We start from the raw sequence: 18,270 nt of genomic DNA, 5'->3' as shown, positions 1-18,270 counted from the left end.
CCCCCCTAATATTAAAAGTTCTTCCGCCCAATTTTGGGGGACCCCACAATTTTGACGTTCCTTCCCCTAACTTGGGGCTTCAACCCTTCAATTTTGGGGGGGGCTCCCCCCCTCTTATTTTGGCCTTCCGCCCTAATATTAGGCCTAACCCCTAAGAACCTTGACCCCTAACGCTATGGCAACCACGGATCTAACCCTAACCCCTACCGCAACAAACCCTAGAAACCCTAACCCTAAAAACCCTTACAGCCCTAACCCGATAAAATTTACCACACTAAACCCCTGAAGACTGTTCTGGGGGGTCCACATTCAATTCTGGAATTTCACACTTCCATTTAAGTGTTCTGCCCCCCCAATATGGGGGTTCGCCCACCCAATTTTGGGGGTTCCTCCCCTAATTGGGGGGGACACAACCAATTTTGGGGGGGACACAACCAATTTGAGGGGGGACACAACCAATTTGGGGGTCCCCCCAATTTTAGAGTCCCCCACCCTCCTTTTTTGGGTTTCCCCCAATATTAAGAGCTCTTCCGCCCAATTTTGGGGGACCCCACAATTTTGACGTTTCTTCCCCTAAATTGGGGCTTCAACCCTTCAATTTTGGAGGGGGCTCCCCCCTTAGTTTGGCCTTCCACCCTAATATTGGGCCTTACCCCTAAGAACCCTGACCCCTAACACTACGGCTCCCACGGATCTAACCCTAACCCCTACCCCAAAAAACCCTAGAAACCCTAACCCTAAAAACCCTTACAGTCCTAACCCGATAAAATTTACCACACTAGACCTACGCCTAAAAGCCCTAACCCTAAAAATTAAGACCCTCTAAACCCTAACCCAAAACGTAAAGATTCTCAAAGCCCTAACGCTGGAGACCCTAACCTTAAAAAAAAAAAAATAAGACCTTAAAACCCTAACCCTAAATACCTGACCATAACTAAAACCCTAAGACCCTAACCCTAAAAACCCTATCAACACTAAAACCACAAAATACTTTAAAACCTTAACACACTAACCCCCAAACCCTAACCCTTATAACTCCAACCCTAACAACCTTAAAATCCTAACCCTAAACCCTGGAAACCCTAACCCTGAAACCCAACCCTAGTGCCTTAGCCCTGAAACCTTAAAACCCTAACACCTTATTAGAAACACTCTGTAACCAATACCATAGGCTCAGGCAAGTATCTCAGTGAGGTAGCATTTTTATTCACGATTGCAATGGCAGGCGTCCCACAAGCCACCTACTAGTTGCATAACACAGTTTATATAATTTTTTTTTTCCTCTCGGTGACCAGGACCCTCCCCAGTTTCCCCATTGACTGGGTAATCCATGTTCACAATCTATCCAGTGCTTCACAGAAAATACACAGCTGCTGGCCTGTTACTAGTCAATTTTATTTTTTTCTTGACTGTTTTCCTCTTTGAGGTGGTAATGTTTCTTACACCGTGATTTCCACCCAATTGCTCTAAGGATTCTGGTTGTCTGCATTTTACAAGGTTGTCTGTTAAGCTTTCTTATCACTGCAAGCATATATCAATACCACCTTCCTTCCCTCTAAACGATGTAACTCTGTGCAAAAACATTTTTATTCCCACAACCTTGATCCCCTTACCCTAAAATCCTTATTCTCTTTAACCCTAACAACTCTAACCACAACCCTAACCCTTCGTATCAACCCCCCGACGCTAATGACACTGACTAATGATCCAAACCCCAAACCCCAGGCAACCAACAAAGAAACAGACACAAAGCTGAAAACTACAAAAAAGGCAAAACCCTGGATACAGACCCCAAATCACAAACACGCTACCAAAATGCTACAGAAAAGCCCCAGACGCAGGCCCCAAGCACTACAGCTAGGCCCCAGAAGCTCTAGACACATCCCAAAGCCAAAATGCAATCCCCAAACACTACAGAAAAGCCCCCAAACACCAGACACAGGCTGCAGAAGTCTACAAGCAGGCCCCAGCCACACCCGGATGCAGACCCCAACTGTCCACAAGCAGCTCCCAACCCACCCCCCCCATGAACTGGACCCCCCCCCACCACCACCCAGATGCATGCCCCAGGCCCCAGGCCTCAGCCCCAGCCCCCACACCCCAGACTCAGGCCCCAAAGGTGTACAACCAGCTCCCAACTGCCCCCCTCAAAGGGAGGCCCCAAAGCCTGCCAGAGGACCCTAGAGCGTACAAGCAGCTCCCAACCCCCCCGGCACAGGCCCCAACCCCCCCCCAGACACAGGCCCCAAAGGTGTACAAGCAACTCCCCATCCTCCCCAGAGGCACGCCCCAAAGGTGTACAAACAGCCCCAACCCCCCAAGACCCAGACCCCTACAGCGTAGAAGCAGCTCCCAACCCCATGCCCCCAAGGCACATGCCCCAACCCCTCCCCCAAGGCAGGCCCTAACAGTGTACAAGCAGCTCCCACCCCCCCCCAGACGCAGGCCCCAAAGGTGTACAAGCAGGCCCCTACAGTATACAAGCAGCTCACAACCACCCCCCCAAAGGCAGGCCCCAACCCCCTCCAGATGCAAGCCCGAAAGGTTAAAACCAGCTCCAACCCCCCAACCCCCCCCCGCCCCGCGCAGACGCAGGCCCCAAAGGTGTACAAGCAGTTCCCAACCCCTCCAAGGCAGGCCCCAAAAGTGTACAGGCAGGCCCCTACAGTGTAGAAACGCTCCAACCCCCCCCCTTCCACCTCGAGGGAGGCCCTCGCCCCCCAGCATACACGAAGCTCCCAACCCCCTCTCAGAGGAATGCCTAAAAAAGTATACAAGCAGCTCCTAACACCCCCCCACCCCCCCCCCAAAAAGAGGCAGTCCCCAAAGGTGTACAAGCAGGCCCTCAAATCCCTTAGGTGTACAAGCAGGCCCTTCAAATCCCTTAGCCCCTGCGCCAGCTTTATTGGCGAGCAGCGACGCTGGGGGGGGAGGGGGGCAAGACAGCCTTAAATAAAATACAAATATAAAAAGTGTTATAAATGGCTGTTATAAATCCAAATAGGATTACAATCAAAGTTTACAATTTATTAAACGAATAGAGGCAAGCAAGCAGCGCTGGGTGCGCCGGGAGTCTCTGCTCCCCCAGGACGCACACCTGTTACGTAAGGCGGCTGGTTTTGATGCTCCCAGGCTAATACATATTCATTACTACTTCGAGAAGAGGCAGGGTTATTAGAATTGGTTTCCGGAATCCGAAACCCCTCCCAGGGGCGCCTGCGTACCAGTCTCTGGTGGTCTCTCGGGGCTTGCTCGGGCTGAATGCTGGTTGTCTTCCTCTCAGGCTTTTGTCCTTCAATTGTCCTTCAGCTCCCCCTTCCTCCTCGTTTGGGAGCCTCTGCGCCGGATTTCAGAAACTCTAGCAACATCCCCTGCAGTAGTCAGCACTTTTCCCTAAAAACCCCTTTGTTCTCTTATCACCTAGACCCGGGCCTCGATGTTAACCCTTCAAATCCCTTAGTGACACGAATTGCTGGACCATTCCTTACAAAAGGAAGGATAAAATATGTAGAGGAGCAATGGCACACGCGAAAGCCCAGCGCCGCGGGCAGAGGCAGCGAAGGTTGACGGCAGAACAGTGCTCGGTTTGAACACGGAGAGGGAAAGCGAGGGGAAGGTGGCCGAAGCCGGCCGCAGTCTCTGAGCTCTCCTCCTCCTGATTGTTTTCTCTCAAAGCCATTTCTGTCTGTGTGCGGGCACCCGGAGCCGGCAGAAGTCCCCGTGAAGTCCTTCGGCAGGACGGAGGGCTGCGTGGGCTCCAGTGAGAGAGGGAGTTAGGAGAATCTTATCAAGTAGAGATAGAGCGCTGACAGCGTTAAACTAGGATGCTACTTAGTGTCTTTGCTAACTATGGTGCATTGTGCCAATTAACTAAAGCAAGAAGCCTTGGGCCCCTTACCAAGGTCAGTCTCCTAATAAGAGAGTGAGCCTGTCTTAAGAAACTGGGAGAAACTGGTCCTGCAGATGGACAAGAGCCAAGGAGCAACTGAGTCTGTGCAAAGACAAGAGGTCAACTAGCGGTGACGAGGAAGAGTCATCAATCTTCATGCCCACGACCTCCCGTGCTGCCCAGCGCTGAATAAACATACCTACTTTACAATCTCACTGATTGTGGAGTCCCTTTTCCGCAAGTCACTAGCAGCGGTTTCTTCCGCAGAGGTTTTCCCAGAGCCGCTTCAAAGCTTCCCTCGCGGAGCTGGGGCGTCGCAGGGGGTCGTCAAAGCACGCACACACACACACACACACACACACACACACACACACAGGCGTTGTTGTCCAAACAGAAAGTATTTACAACAAATTCGACAAGCGGTTTTCCTCTGCCAGCAGCAAATGCCTGAGGGCCCCTACAGCTTCACAAATCATAGCACAAAGAGCCTAAAGTTCCTCTAAAATTTAGGGAAATGATTCAAAATAGATCTGCTAGGGGAAAACGATCACTGGCGGCAGGGTACACAATACACGCGAGTCTCAGCTCTCCTCCGCAGGGTCAGTGCCCACGCCCAAGTGCGACGCTGATGGCACCCGAACATTTGCTGTAGCAGGCAGCGGAGCCAGCAGCTCAGGGGAGTAATTTTAAAAACCAGGAGGCACTTAAACCAACCCTTAATTGACCCAGTTACTGCAGGAGAGTCCCGACTACTCGCCCTGGAGTCCTACTGTCACCAGCAAAAAGCACCAACCAAAGCTTGGGGGAACTTTGGTACAGCACAAGAGAAGGGAGTGGGGGTAGCGTAGCCGTATCGCAGAGCTGCTGCTTTTCACACCATTTTATCATCCCTGATAATTGAAAGTAAGGCCGCGTGGGCTGACCCCACCACCACCACTCCTGGCAGCATGTTTGGTCCACAACGCTAGAATAATTATTTTGCTCCCTCCCGCCCCTACAGCTTCATCATCTGAAAAGATTACAGTCAAAACAATGGCATACACAAATAAAAGTCAAGAGTTGACATAGTAACTCCGGGATTTGGGTATCAACTGTCCGAGAAATCAGAACACCCAGGCTTCACAATGTGCCCAACATCGAGCTGTGCCAAGGGGGGCGGATGGAAGAAGCTTTCCGTTTAAGCCTTCAGAGCATCGCTCCATCACTACGTCAATTCACAGCCACCACAGCGTGCCGATGGACATCTTTCTGTGCCAAAAGAAACAAGTGCTTTGTCCTCTTGATATCAAAGGGAGCCACCTATAGTTACGGAACCATGCACAAGACCTTAACTCTGACCAGCAGGAAAACTTAGGACAACTGAGTGCAGATCCTGCCAATTTCTACCAGTTCCAACTGTGCTTTAAGTCTCATTGCAAAGCCTCAGTTAGAAAAAGGATCACCTCAGGGTATACAACAAGAAGAAGAGTTGTTTTCTTTTTTTTTTTTTTTTTTTTTTTTTTCATATACCATAGGACTATGCAGTTCAATCATCAATCATCTTGGAAAGCTCAAGGAGGAGGTCATCCTCATCCTTCCCTGGGTCCAAGTCGAGCTCGGCTTCCAGTATGCCGTCTGAGAGTTCCCAAAGTAGCATCTCTAAATCCTCGTCTACAGATACGGGCGCGTTGCCTGTGGAACTCAGCCGGCGTGTCCTTGCTTCTTCTAGCTGGGAAGAAGCTGAAGTCGAGCTTGAGAACTCCATTGGCTCCACGGATTCTGCCTGGCTTCCAAAATGTGCTTCAGGTCTTGGCAGAGCAAGGAAGAGAACAATCAGTATATGCCATTTCTTAACGGGAAATCCCTTTTCTGCAAACCGGCTCTTAAAACCGTAGCCAACCCCTCCTGCACTTCAATCTTACCCAGGGATTGTTATTCAATTAACCCAGGGCCACATTTAGAGCCCAATATATTAGCAGGTACATTTTTCAGTTTGGGGGTTTCTCTGTGAAGCCAGAGCACCCGGAGTCTAGCAAAGAAGGGAAACCAACATGGCCTCCCGGAAGCCCAGTGTCCGAGAACTACATCTCCCGGCATGCTCTGGGAAAACAATATGGACTCCCGGAAACCCGGTGGCCAAGAACTACATTTCCCAGCACTCCCCAGAAAATTGAGCCTCGCAGCTGGCCGTAGGACGCCATTTTTTGCTCTGTGTCATTACCGGTTTCGTGTTTAAGGAGGGTTTTCCCGCCGTTTTGGGGGGTTTCCCCTCAATTTCGGGTTTTCAGCTCTCCATTTCAGAGTTCTTCCCCGCAATTTTGGGGTTCCTTCCCCTAATTTGGTGCTTCGCCCCCCCCCCACTTTTGGGGTTCCCCCTCCATTTTGGGGATTCCCCCCAATTCCAAGCCCCCCACAATTTTGGAGGCCCCCACCATCCTTTCTTGGCCTGCCACCCTAATATTAAGGTTCTTTCCCCCAATGTTGGGGTTCTCACCACATGTTTGAGGTTCCTTCCCTTAATTTGGGGCTTAGCTCCCCGGGATCTGGGGCTTTAACCCCAATTTTGGGGGTCCCCCCCAAGTTTGGGGATTCCTCCCCAGGTCTGGGGGGGGTCCACATTCAATTCTGGAATTTCACGCTTCCATTTAAGTCTTCTTCCCCCCAATTTGGGGGTTCACCCACCCAATTTTGGGGGTTCCTCCCCTAATTTGGGGGGACCCGACCAATTTTGGGGGTCCCCCCCAATTGTAGAGTCCCCCACCCTCCTTTTTTGGGTTCCCCCCTAATATTAAAGAGTTCTTCCGCCCAATTTTGGGGGACCCCACAATTTGGCCGTTCCTTCCCCTAACTTTGGGCTTCAACCCTTCGATTTTGGGGGGGGCTCCCCCCCCCTTAGTTTGGCCTTCCGCCCTAATATTAGGCCTAACCCCTAAGAACCTTGACCCCTAACGCTATGGCAACCACGGATCTAACCCTAACCCCTACCCCAACAAACCCTAGAAACCCTAACCCTAAAAACCCTTGCAGCCCTAACCCGATAAAATTTACCACACTAAACCCCTGAAGACTGTTCTGGGGGGTCCACATTACATTCTGGAATTTCACACTTCCATTTAAGTGTTCTTCCCCCCCAATATGGGGGTTCGCCCACCCAATTTTGGGGGTTCCTCCCCTAATTGGGGGGGACACAACCAATTTTGGGGGGGACACAACCAATTTTAGAGTCCCCCACCCTCCTTTTTTGGGTTTCCCCCAATATTAAGAGCTCTTCTGCTCAATTTTGGGGGAGACCCCACAATTTTGACGTTTCTTCCCCTAACTTTGGGCTTCAACCCTTCAATTTTGGGTGGGCTCCTCCCCTCTTATTTTGGCCTTCCGCCCTAATATTAGGCCTAACCCCTAAGAATCTTGACCTCTAAGCCTATGGCAACCACGGATCTAACCCTAACCCCTACCCCAACAAACCCTAGAAACCCTAACCCTAAAAACCCTTGCAGCCCTAACCCGATAAAATTTACCACACTAAACCCCTGAAGACTGTTCTGGGGGGTCCACATCCAATTCTGGAATTTCACACTTCCATTTAGGTCTTCTTCCCCCCAATTTGGGGGTTCGCCCACCCAATTTTGGGGGTTCCTCCCCTAATTTGGGGGGGACACAACCGATTTTAGAGTCCCCCACCCTCCTTTTTTGGGTTCCCCCCTAATATTAAAAGTTCTTCCGCCCAATTTTGGGGGACCCCACAATTTGGCCGTTCCTTCCCCTAACTTGGGGCTTCAACCCTTCAATTTTGGGGGGGGCTCCCCCCCTCTTATTTTGGCCTTCCGCCCTAATATTAGGCCTAACCCCTAAGAACCTTGACCCCTAACGCTATGGCAACCACGGATCTAACCCTAACCCCTACCGCAACAAACCCTAGAAACCCTAACCCTAAAAACCCTTACAGCCCTAACCCGATAAAATTTACCACACTAAACCCCTGAAGACTGTTCTGGGGGGTCCACATTCAATTCTGGAATTTCACACTTCCATTTAAGTGTTCTGCCCCCCCAATATGGGGGTTCGCCCACCCAATTTTGGGGGTTCCTCCCCTAATTGGGGGGGACACAACCAATTTTGGGGGGGACACAACCAATTTGGGGGGGGACACAACCAATTTGGGGGTCCCCCCAATTTTAGAGTCCCCCACCCTCCTTTTTTGGGTTTCCCCCAATATTAAGAGCTCTTCCGCCCAATTTTGGGGGATCCCACAATTTTGACGTTTCTTCCCCTAAATTGGGGCTTCGACCCTTCAATTTTGGAGGGGGCTCCCCCCTTAGTTTGGCCTTCCACCCTAATATTGGGCCTTACCCCTAAGAACCCTGACCCCTAACACTATGGCTCCCACGGATCTAACCCTAACCCCTACCCCAAAAAACCCTAGAAACCCTAACCCTAAAAACCCTTACAGTCCTAACCCGATAAAATTTACCACACTAGACCTACGCCTAAAAGCCCTAACCCTAAAAATTAAGACCCTCTAAACCCTAACCCAAAACGTAAAGATTCTCAAAGCCCTAACGCTGGAGACCCTAACCTTAAAAAAAAAAAAAATAAGACCTTAAAACCCTAACCCTAAATACCTGACCATAACTAAAACCCTAAGACCCTAACCCTAAAAACCCTATCAACACTAAAACCACAAAATACTTTAAAACCTTAACACACTAACCCCCAAACCCTAACCCGTATAACTCCAACCCTAACAACCTTAAAATCCTAACCCTAAACCCTGGAAACCCTAACCCTGAAACCCAACCCTAGTGCCTTAGCCCTGAAACCTTAAAACCCTAACACCTTATTAGAAACACTCTGTAACCAATACCATAGGCTCAGGCAAGTATCTCAGTGAGGTAGCATTTTTATTCACGATTGCAATGGCAGGCGTCCCACAAGCCACCTACTAGTTCCATAACACAGTTTATATAATTTTTTTTTCCTCTCGGTGACCAGGACCCTCCCCAGTTTCCCCATTGACTGGGTAATCCATGTTCACAATCTATCCAGTGCTTCACAGAAAATACACAGCTGCTGGCCTGTTACTAGTCAATTTTATTTTTTTCTTGACTGTTTTCCTCTTTGAGGTGGTAATGTTTCTTACACCGTGATTTCCACCCAATTGCTCTAAGGATTCTGGTTGTCTGCATTTTACAAGGTTGTCTGTTAAGCTTTCTTATCACTGCAAGCATATATCAATACCACCTTCCTTCCCTCTAAACGATGTAACTCTGTGCAAAAACATTTTTATTCCCACAACCTTGATCCCCTTACCCTAAAATCCTTATTCTCTTTAACCCTAACAACTCTAACCACAACCCTAACCCTTCGTATCAACCCCCCGACGCTAATGACACTGACTAATGATCCAAACCCCAAACCCCAGGCAACCAACAAAGAAACAGACACAAAGCTGAAAACTACAAAAAAGGCAAAACCCTGGATACAGACCCCAAATCACAAACACGCTACCAAAATGCTACAGAAAAGCCCCAGACGCAGGCCCCAAGCACTACAGCTAGGCCCCAGAAGCTCTAGACACATCCCAAAGCCAAAATGCAATCCCCAAACACTACAGAAAAGCCCCCAAACACCAGACACAGGCTGCAGAAGTCTACAAGCAGGCCCCAGCCACACCCGGATGCAGACCCCAACTGTCCACAAGCAGCTCCCAACCCACCCCCCCCATGAACTGGACCCCCCACCACCACCACCCAGATGCATGCCCCAGGCCCCAGGCCTCAGCCCCAGCCCCCACACCCCAGACTCAGGCCCCAAAGGTGTACAACCAGCTCCCAACTGCCCCCCTCAAAGGGAGGCCCCAAAGCCTGCCAGAGGACCCTAGAGCGTACAAGCAGCTCCCAACCCCCCCGGCACAGGCCCCAACCCCCCCCCAGACACAGGCCCCAAAGGTGTACAAGCAACTCCCCATCCTCCCCAGAGGCACGCCCCAAAGGTGTACAAACAGCCCCAACCCCCCAAGACCCAGACCCCTACAGCGTAGAAGCAGCTCCCAACCCCATGCCCCCAAGGCACATGCCCCAACCCCTCCCCCAAGGCAGGCCCTAACAGTGTACAAGCAGCTCCCACCCCCCCCCAGACACAGGCCCCAAAGGTGTACAAGCAGGCCCCTACAGTATACAAGCAGCTCACAACCACCCCCCCAAAGGCAGGCCCCAACCCCCTCCAGATGCAAGCCCGAAAGGTTAAAACCAGCTCCAACCCCCCAACCCCCCCTGCCCCGCGCAGACGCAGGCCCCAAAGGTGTACAAGCAGTTCCCAACCCCTCCAAGGCAGGCCCCAAAAGTGTACAGGCAGGCCCCTACAGTGTAGAAACGCTCCAACCCCCCCCCCTTCCACCTCGAGGGAGGCCCTCGCCCCCCAGCATACACGAAGCTCCCAACCCCCTCTCAGAGGAATGCCTAAAAAAGTATACAAGCAGCTCCTAACACCCCCCCACCCCCCCCCCAAAAAGAGGCAGTCCCCAAAGGTGTACAAGCAGGCCCTCAAATCCCTTAGGTGTACAAGCAGGCCCTTCAAATCCCTTAGCCCCTGCGCCAGCTTTATTGGCGAGCAGCGACGCTGGGGGGGGAGGGGGGCAAGACAGCCTTAAATAAAATACAAATATAAAAAGTGTTATAAATGGCTGTTATAAATCCAAATAGGATTACAATCAAAGTTTACAATTTATTAAACGAATAGAGGCAAGCAAGCAGCGCTGGGTGCGCCGGGAGTCTCTGCTCCCCCAGGACGCACACCTGTTACGTAAGGCGGCTGGTTTTGATGCTCCCAGGCTAATACATATTCATTACTACTTCGAGAAGAGGCAGGGTTATTAGAATTGGTTTCCGGAATCCGAAACCCCTCCCAGGGGCGCCTGCGTATCAGTCTCTGGTGGTCTCTCGGGGCTTGCTCGGGCTGAATGCTGGTTGTCTTCCTCTCAGGCTTTTGTCCTTCAATTGTCCTTCAGCTCCCCCTTCCTCCTCGTTTGGGAGCCTCTGCGCCGGATTTCAGAAACTCTAGCAACATCCCCTGCAGTAGTCAGCACTTTTCCCTAAAAACCCCTTTGTTCTCTTATCACCTAGACCCGGGCCTCGATGTTAACCCTTCAAATCCCTTAGTGACACGAATTGCTGGACCATTCCTTACAAAAGGAAGGATAAAATATGTAGAGGAGCAATGGCACACGCGAAAGCCCAGCGCCGCGGGCAGAGGCAGCGAAGGTTGACGGCAGAACAGTGCTCGGTTTGAACACGGAGAGGGAAAGCGAGGGGAAGGTGGCCGAAGCCGGCCGCAGTCTCTGAGCTCTCCTCCTCCTGATTGTTTTCTCTCAAAGCCATTTCTGTCTGTGTGCGGGCACCCGGAGCCGGCAGAAGTCCCCGTGAAGTCCTTCGGCAGGACGGAGGGCTGCGTGGGCTCCAGTGAGAGAGGGAGTTAGGAGAATCTTATCAAGTAGAGATAGAGCGCTGACAGCGTTAAACTAGGATGCTACTTAGCGTCTTTGCTAACTATGGTGCATTGTGCCAATTAACTAAAGCAAGAAGCCTTGGGCCCCTTACCAAGGTCAGTCTCCTAATAAGAGAGTGAGCCTGTCTTAAGAAACTGGGAGAAACTGGTCCTGCAGATGGACAAGAGCCAAGGAGCAACTGAGTCTGTGCAAAGACAAGAGGTCAACTAGCGCTGACGAGGAAGAGTCATCAATCTTCATGCCCACGACCTCCCGTGCTGCCCAGCGCTGAATAAACATACCTACTTTACAATCTCACTGATTGTGGAGTCCCTTTTCCGCAAGTCACTAGCAGCGGTTTCTTCCGCAGAGGTTTTCCCAGAGCCGCTTCAAAGCTTCCCTCGCGGAGCTGGGGCGTCGCAGGGGGTCGTCAAAGCACGCACACACACACACACACACACACACACACACACAGGCGTTGTTGTCCAAACAGAAAGTATTTACAACAAATTCGACAAGCGGTTTTCCTCTGCCAGCAGCAAATGCCTGAGGGCCCCTACAGCTTCACAAATCATAGCACAAAGAGCCTAAAGTTCCTCTAAAATTTAGGGAAATGATTCAAAATAGATCTGCTAGGGGAAAACGATCACTGGCGGCAGGGTACACAATACACGCGAGTCTCAGCTCTCCTCCGCAGGGTCAGTGCCCACGCCCAAGTTCGACGCTGATGGCACCCGAACATTTGCTGTAGCAGGCAGCAGAGCCAGCAGCTCAGGGGAGCAATTTTAAAAACCAGGAGGCACTTAAACCAACCCTTAATTGACCCAGTTACTGCAGGAGAGTCCCGACTACTCGCCCTGGAGTCCTACTGTCACCAGCAAAAAGCACCAACCAAAGCTTGGGGGAACTTTGGTACAGCACAAGAGAAGGGAGTGGGGGTAGCGTAGCCGTATCGCAGAGCTGCTGCTTTTCACACCATTTTATCATCCCTGATAATTGAAAGTAAGGCCGCGTGGGCTGACCCCACCACCACCACTCCTGGCAGCATGTTTGGTCCACAACGCTAGAATAATTATTTTGCTCCCTCCCGCCCCTACAGCTTCATCATCTGAAAAGATTACAGTCAAAACAATGGCATACACAAATAAAAGTCAAGAGTTGACATAGTAACTCCGGGATTTGGGTATCAACTGTCCGAGAAATCAGAACACCCAGGCTTCACAATGTGCCCAACATCGAGCTGTGCCAAGGGGGGCGGATGGAAGAAGCTTTCCGTTTAAGCCTTCAGAGCATCGCTCCATCACTACGTCAATTCACAGCCACCACAGCGTGCCGATGGACATCTTTCTGTGCCAAAAGAAACAAGTGCTTTGTCCTCTTGATATCAAAGGGAGCCACCTATAGTTACGGAACCATGCACAAGACCTTAACTCTGACCAGCAGGAAAACTTAGGACAACTGAGTGCAGATCCTGCCAATTTCTACCAGTTCCAACTGTGCTTTAAGTCTCATTGCAAAGCCTCAGTTAGAAAAAGGATCACCTCAGGGTATCCAACAAGAAGAAGAGTTGTTTTCTTTTTTTTTTTTTTTTTTTTTTTTTTAATATACCATAGGACTATGCAGTTCAATCATCAATCATCTTGGAAAGCTCAAGGAGGAGGTCATCCTCATCCTTCCCTGGGTCCAAGTCGAGCTCGGCTTCCAGTATGCCGTCTGAGAGTTCCCAAAGTAGCATCTCTAAATCCTCGTCTACAGATACGGGCGCGTTGCCTGTGGAACTCAGCCGGCGTGTCCTTGCTTCTTCTAGCTGGGAAGAAGCTGAAGTCGAGCTTGAGAACTCCATTGGCTCCACGGATTCTGCCTGGCTTCCAAAATGTGCTTCAGGTCTTGGCAGAGCAAGGAAGAGAACAATCAGTATATGCCATTTCTTAACGGGAAATCCCTTTTCTGCAAACCGGCTCTTAAAACCGTAGCCAACCCCTCCTGCACTTCAATCTTACCCAGGGATTGTTATTCAATTAACCCAGGGCCACATTTAGAGCCCAATATATTAGCAGGTACATTTTTCAGTTTGGGGGTTTCTCTGTGAAGCCAGAGCACCCGGAGTCTAGCAAAGAAGGGAAACCAACATGGCCTCCCGGAAGCCCAGTGTCCGAGAACTACATCTCCCGGCATGCTCTGGGAAAACAATATGGACTCCCGGAAACCCGGTGGCCAAGAACTACATTTCCCAGCACTCCCCAGAAAATTGAGCCTCGCAGCTGGCCGTAGGACGCCATTTTTTGCTCTGTTACATTACCGGTTTCGTGTTTATGGAGGGTTTTCCCGCCGTTTTGGGGGGTTTCCCCTCAATTTCGGGTTTTCAGCTCTCCATTTCAGAGTTCTTCCCCGCAATTTTGGGGTTCCTTCCCCTAATTTGGTGCTTCGCCCCCCCCCCACTTTTGGGGTTCCCCCTCCATTTTGGGGATTCCCCCCAATTCCAAGCCCCCCACAATTTTGGAGGCCCCCACCATCCTTTCTTGGCCTGCCACCCTAATATTAAGGTTCTTTCCCCCAATGTTGGGGTTCTCACCACATGTTTGAGGTTCCTTCCCTTAATTTGGGGCTTAGCTCCCCGGGATCTGGGGCTTTAACCCCAATTTTGGGGGTCCCCCCCAAGTTTGGGGATTCCTCCCCAGGTCTGGGGGGGGTCCACATTCAATTCTGGAATTTCACACTTCCATTTAAGTCTTCTTCCCCCCAATTTGGGGGTTCACCCACCCAATTTTGGGGGTTCCTCCCCTAATTTGGGGGGACCCGACCAATTTTGGGGGTCCCCCCCAATTGTAGAGTCCCCCACCCTCCTTTTTTGGGTTCCCCCCTAATATTAAAGAGTTCTTCCGCCCAATTTTGGGGGACCCCACAATTTGGCCGTTCCTTCCCCTAACTTTGGGCTTCAACCCTTCGATTTTGGGGGGGGCTCCCCCCCTCTTATTTTGGCCTTCCGCCCTAATATTAGGCCTAACCCCTAAGAACCTTGACCCCTAACGCTATGGCAACCACGGATCTAACCCTAACCCCTACCGCAACAAACCCTAGAAACCCTAACCCTAAAAACCCTTACAGCCCTAACCCGATAAAATTTACCACACTAAACCCCTGAAGACTGTTCTGGGGGGTCCACATTCAATTCTGGAATTTCACACTTCCATTTAAGTGTTCTGCCCCCCCAATATGGGGGTTCGCCCACCCAATTTTGGGGGTTCCTCCCCTAACTGGGGGGGACACAATCAATTTTGGGGGGGACACAACCAATTTTGGGGGGGACACAACCAATTTGGGGGGGGACACAACCAATTTTGGGGTCCCCCCAATTTTAGAGTCCCCCACCCTCCTTTTTTGGGTTTCCCCCAATATTAAGAGCTCTTCCGCCCAATTTTGGGGGACCCCACAATTTTGACGTTTCTTCCCCTAAATTGGGGCTTCGACCCTTCAATTTTGGGGGGGGCTCCCCCCTTAGTTTGGCCTTCCACCCTAATATTGGGCCTTACCCCTAAGAACCCTGACCCCTAACACTACGGCTCCCACGGATCTAACCCTAACCCCTACCCCAAAAAACCCTAGAAACCCTAACCCTAAAAACCCTTACAGTCCTAACCCGATAAAATTTACCACACTAGACCTACGCCTAAAAGCCCTAACCCTAAAAATTAAGACCCTCTAAACCCTAACCCAAAACGTAAAGATTCTCAAAGCCCTAACGCTAGAGACCCTAACCTTAAAAAAAAAAAAATAAGACCTTAAAACCCTAACCCTAAATACCTGACCATAACTAAAACCCTAAGACCCTAACCCTAAAAACCCTATCAACACTAAAACCACAAAATACTTTTCCTTAGTAACAGAGTTTCCAGATTACCCATTCATGATTGCATCAAGACCATGGACACCGTATACTCCAGCTGAACAGACCTAAAGGATACACCCCAAGAAGATGTGGAGGATTGGTATATAGATGGCAGCAGCTTCGTCCGCCAGGGACTTCGCCTCACAGGATATGCGGTAACAAACATCAGCCCAAAAGGTGGATATCATAGCCTTGACAAGAGGTTTTGAGCTGGCAAACATTTGGACATATTTGAAATATGCCTTTGGTGTGGTGCATGCACACAGGGCAATTTGGAAGGAGAGAAAGGACTTCTATCTTCCTCAATTAAACATGCAGAAGAGATACTGAAATTACTCCAAGCAGTATACCTGCCTACTAAAGTTGACATTAAAGGACATCAACTAGGGGATACTGATATTGAAAAGGGAAATAGATTGGCTGATGCAGGAGCCAAAGGGGTGGCAGAACGGGCATCTGAGAGTCAAATTTTGGCACTAGTACCAAGAACAGAAAATCAGGCATTAACAAAAGCTTTAGAAAATGAAGTAGAATATTCTAAGATGTAAACAGAAAATGTTACCTGCAGGTTTAACGTAAATAAATGATGGGAGAATTGTGATACCATATTAAATTGAATGGTAATTGTAGAACATCATAAAGCATGCTGGGGAACTGAAGCAGTATAAGAGTTTTTAAATAGAAAATGGATAGGGCCTAATTTGTATACCATTGTTAGACAGGTATAAAAGTAATCAAGCTCCAAACAGTGGCAAATTATTATTTATTTATTTTTTGAACTCCCAAGAAAAGGGGGGTACCGGAATTTATTGGTATTAACTGACACCTTTTCAGGATGGCCAGAAGCATTTCCAACCAGAACAGCTAAGGCTCAGGAGGTAACTAAGATATTACTACAAGAAATAATACCACATTTTGGAGTTCCAGCAACTATATCCTCTGACAGGGGACCACACTTTATCTCAAGAGTGGTACAACAAATTAGCTGCCATTTGGGTATAGACTGGCAACTTCATACTCCAGTATTGCCCTCCATCGAGTGGCCAAGTAGAAAAAATGAACCACTTAATCAAACAGCAAATTGTAAAATTGGGACAGGAAGCAAATTTGGCCTGGCCTCAGTCTCTTCCTTTAGCCCTTTTGCGTATACGAACTAGACCAAGGGCAAAGGAAGGATTAAGCCCCTTTGAAATCTTATATGGACGACCCTATGGAATACAAAGAGGGATAACCATGCAAGCTGGGGATGAAATTATGACCTCCTATATGGTGGCCCTAGGTAAACAGCTCGATGAAATTGGAAAGCATGTGAGTGGGACTCGGGGTAGAGGGTTAGATGGACCAGTGCACAATATAAAACTTGGAGATTAAGTGTATGTAAAGTCTCTTGCAGAGAAGACCTTGAAACCACAGTGGAAAGGACTTCCAGGTCACAGCAATCAGAATCAAGGAGCAGAATGCCTGGATCTATCATAACAGTGTGAAAAAGGCACCCAAGACCCCATGAAAGGTTACTCAGGTGCAACCTGGAAGGTTACATTTCTCACGGTCTTAATGGTATCATTGGTCAAGGAAACTGAACAGTGGGTATGGCAGAATATGTAGGAACTTTTAATCTTACTAAAATTAGAGATTATGGTGTAGGTGTCAACGAACTCAGGATCTCACAGCCTCAATTTTCTCACGCAAATCTGCAGGCTACAAAAAGGATTCTATTGGCTATGTGGAGACGATCATGCTAGAAAAAGCTTACCCTTAAATTGGAAGGGTCATTGTATTAGGGGCTATCTTAGCCCTCGAGGGGGTATATTCAAATAACACCTTCGTGATGAGACCCACGGGATTCCATAGTTTTGTAAGGTGGTTGATTCCATCCCTGGGAATAAGTGAATTAGAAAAAGCTGTCGTAAATATCTCAGCCACATTAGAAATTACTGAAAATGCCACAGCTGATGCTCTTTCAGCATTACAGGAAGAAATTTCCTCCCTACACAAAGTAGTGCTTCAGAATGGGATGGGATAGGACATACTTTTAGCCAAGGAGGGAGGATTGTGTACAGTCATAAACCAAATTTGCTGTGTATATGTTAACAAAAACAGATTGAGACTGACCTGGAGAAGATTTGGGAAAAGAATAACATGCAGTAGCTCAGGATGATACATCCTGGGGATTTATAGACTTGGTAGAAAAATTAACTTCCTGGTTGCCAAACCTAACCTGGCTGAAACAGTTATTTATCACAATGATCATGGTCGTGGTTTTGTTCATGGTTCTTTGTGTAGTGATCCGATGTACCTTATGGTATTTTAAGAGTACAGGAAACTCCTACAGCGAGTGGAAAAAACCAACTCAGATGGAAACTGGAGTCTAACAGATATTTTGAAAGAGCGATTGATAGAGAAACATTATATTGAACTAGAAATAGTAAAAGAATTTACTAACTTTTTAGAAAAGGAGGGACTGAGTGAGGGAGTTAGGAGAATCTTATCAAGTGGAGATAGAGCGCTGATGGCATAAACTAGGATGCTACTTAGTGTCTTTGCTAACTATGGTGCATTGTGCCAATTAACTAAAGCAAGAAGCCTTGGGCCCCTTACCAAGGTCAGTCTCCTAATAAGAGAGTGAGCCTGTCTTAAGAAACTGGTAGAAACTGGTCCTGCAGATGGACAAGAGCCAAGTAGCAACTGAATCTGTGCAAAGACAAGAGGTCAACTAGCGGTGATGAGGAAGAGTCATCAATCTTCATCCCCACGACCCCCGACGACCACCACCAGAATACACTGCACAAGCGCAGATGGGAGGAGTTTATGGAAATGACTCATTGGAACTAATTTTAATACAAAGCAGGGACAGGTTATGAATATGTATAGGTGTATTGTGAAACTTCATTCAGTGTAACTCTTCACTGCATATAACCAAGGCAAGTTGCCGCGTCAGGCACGCACAACTTTGGCGGGACTACCCCCCGTGCTGCCCAGCGCTGAATAAACATACCTACTTCACAATCTTGCGGATTGTGGAGTCCGTTTTCC

This window comes from Anser brachyrhynchus (assembly GCF_964034855.1).
Source record: "Anser brachyrhynchus genome assembly, chromosome: 10".
Classification (NCBI taxonomy): domain Eukaryota; kingdom Metazoa; phylum Chordata; class Aves; order Anseriformes; family Anatidae; genus Anser; species Anser brachyrhynchus.
This window is presented reverse-complemented; position numbering follows the sequence as displayed.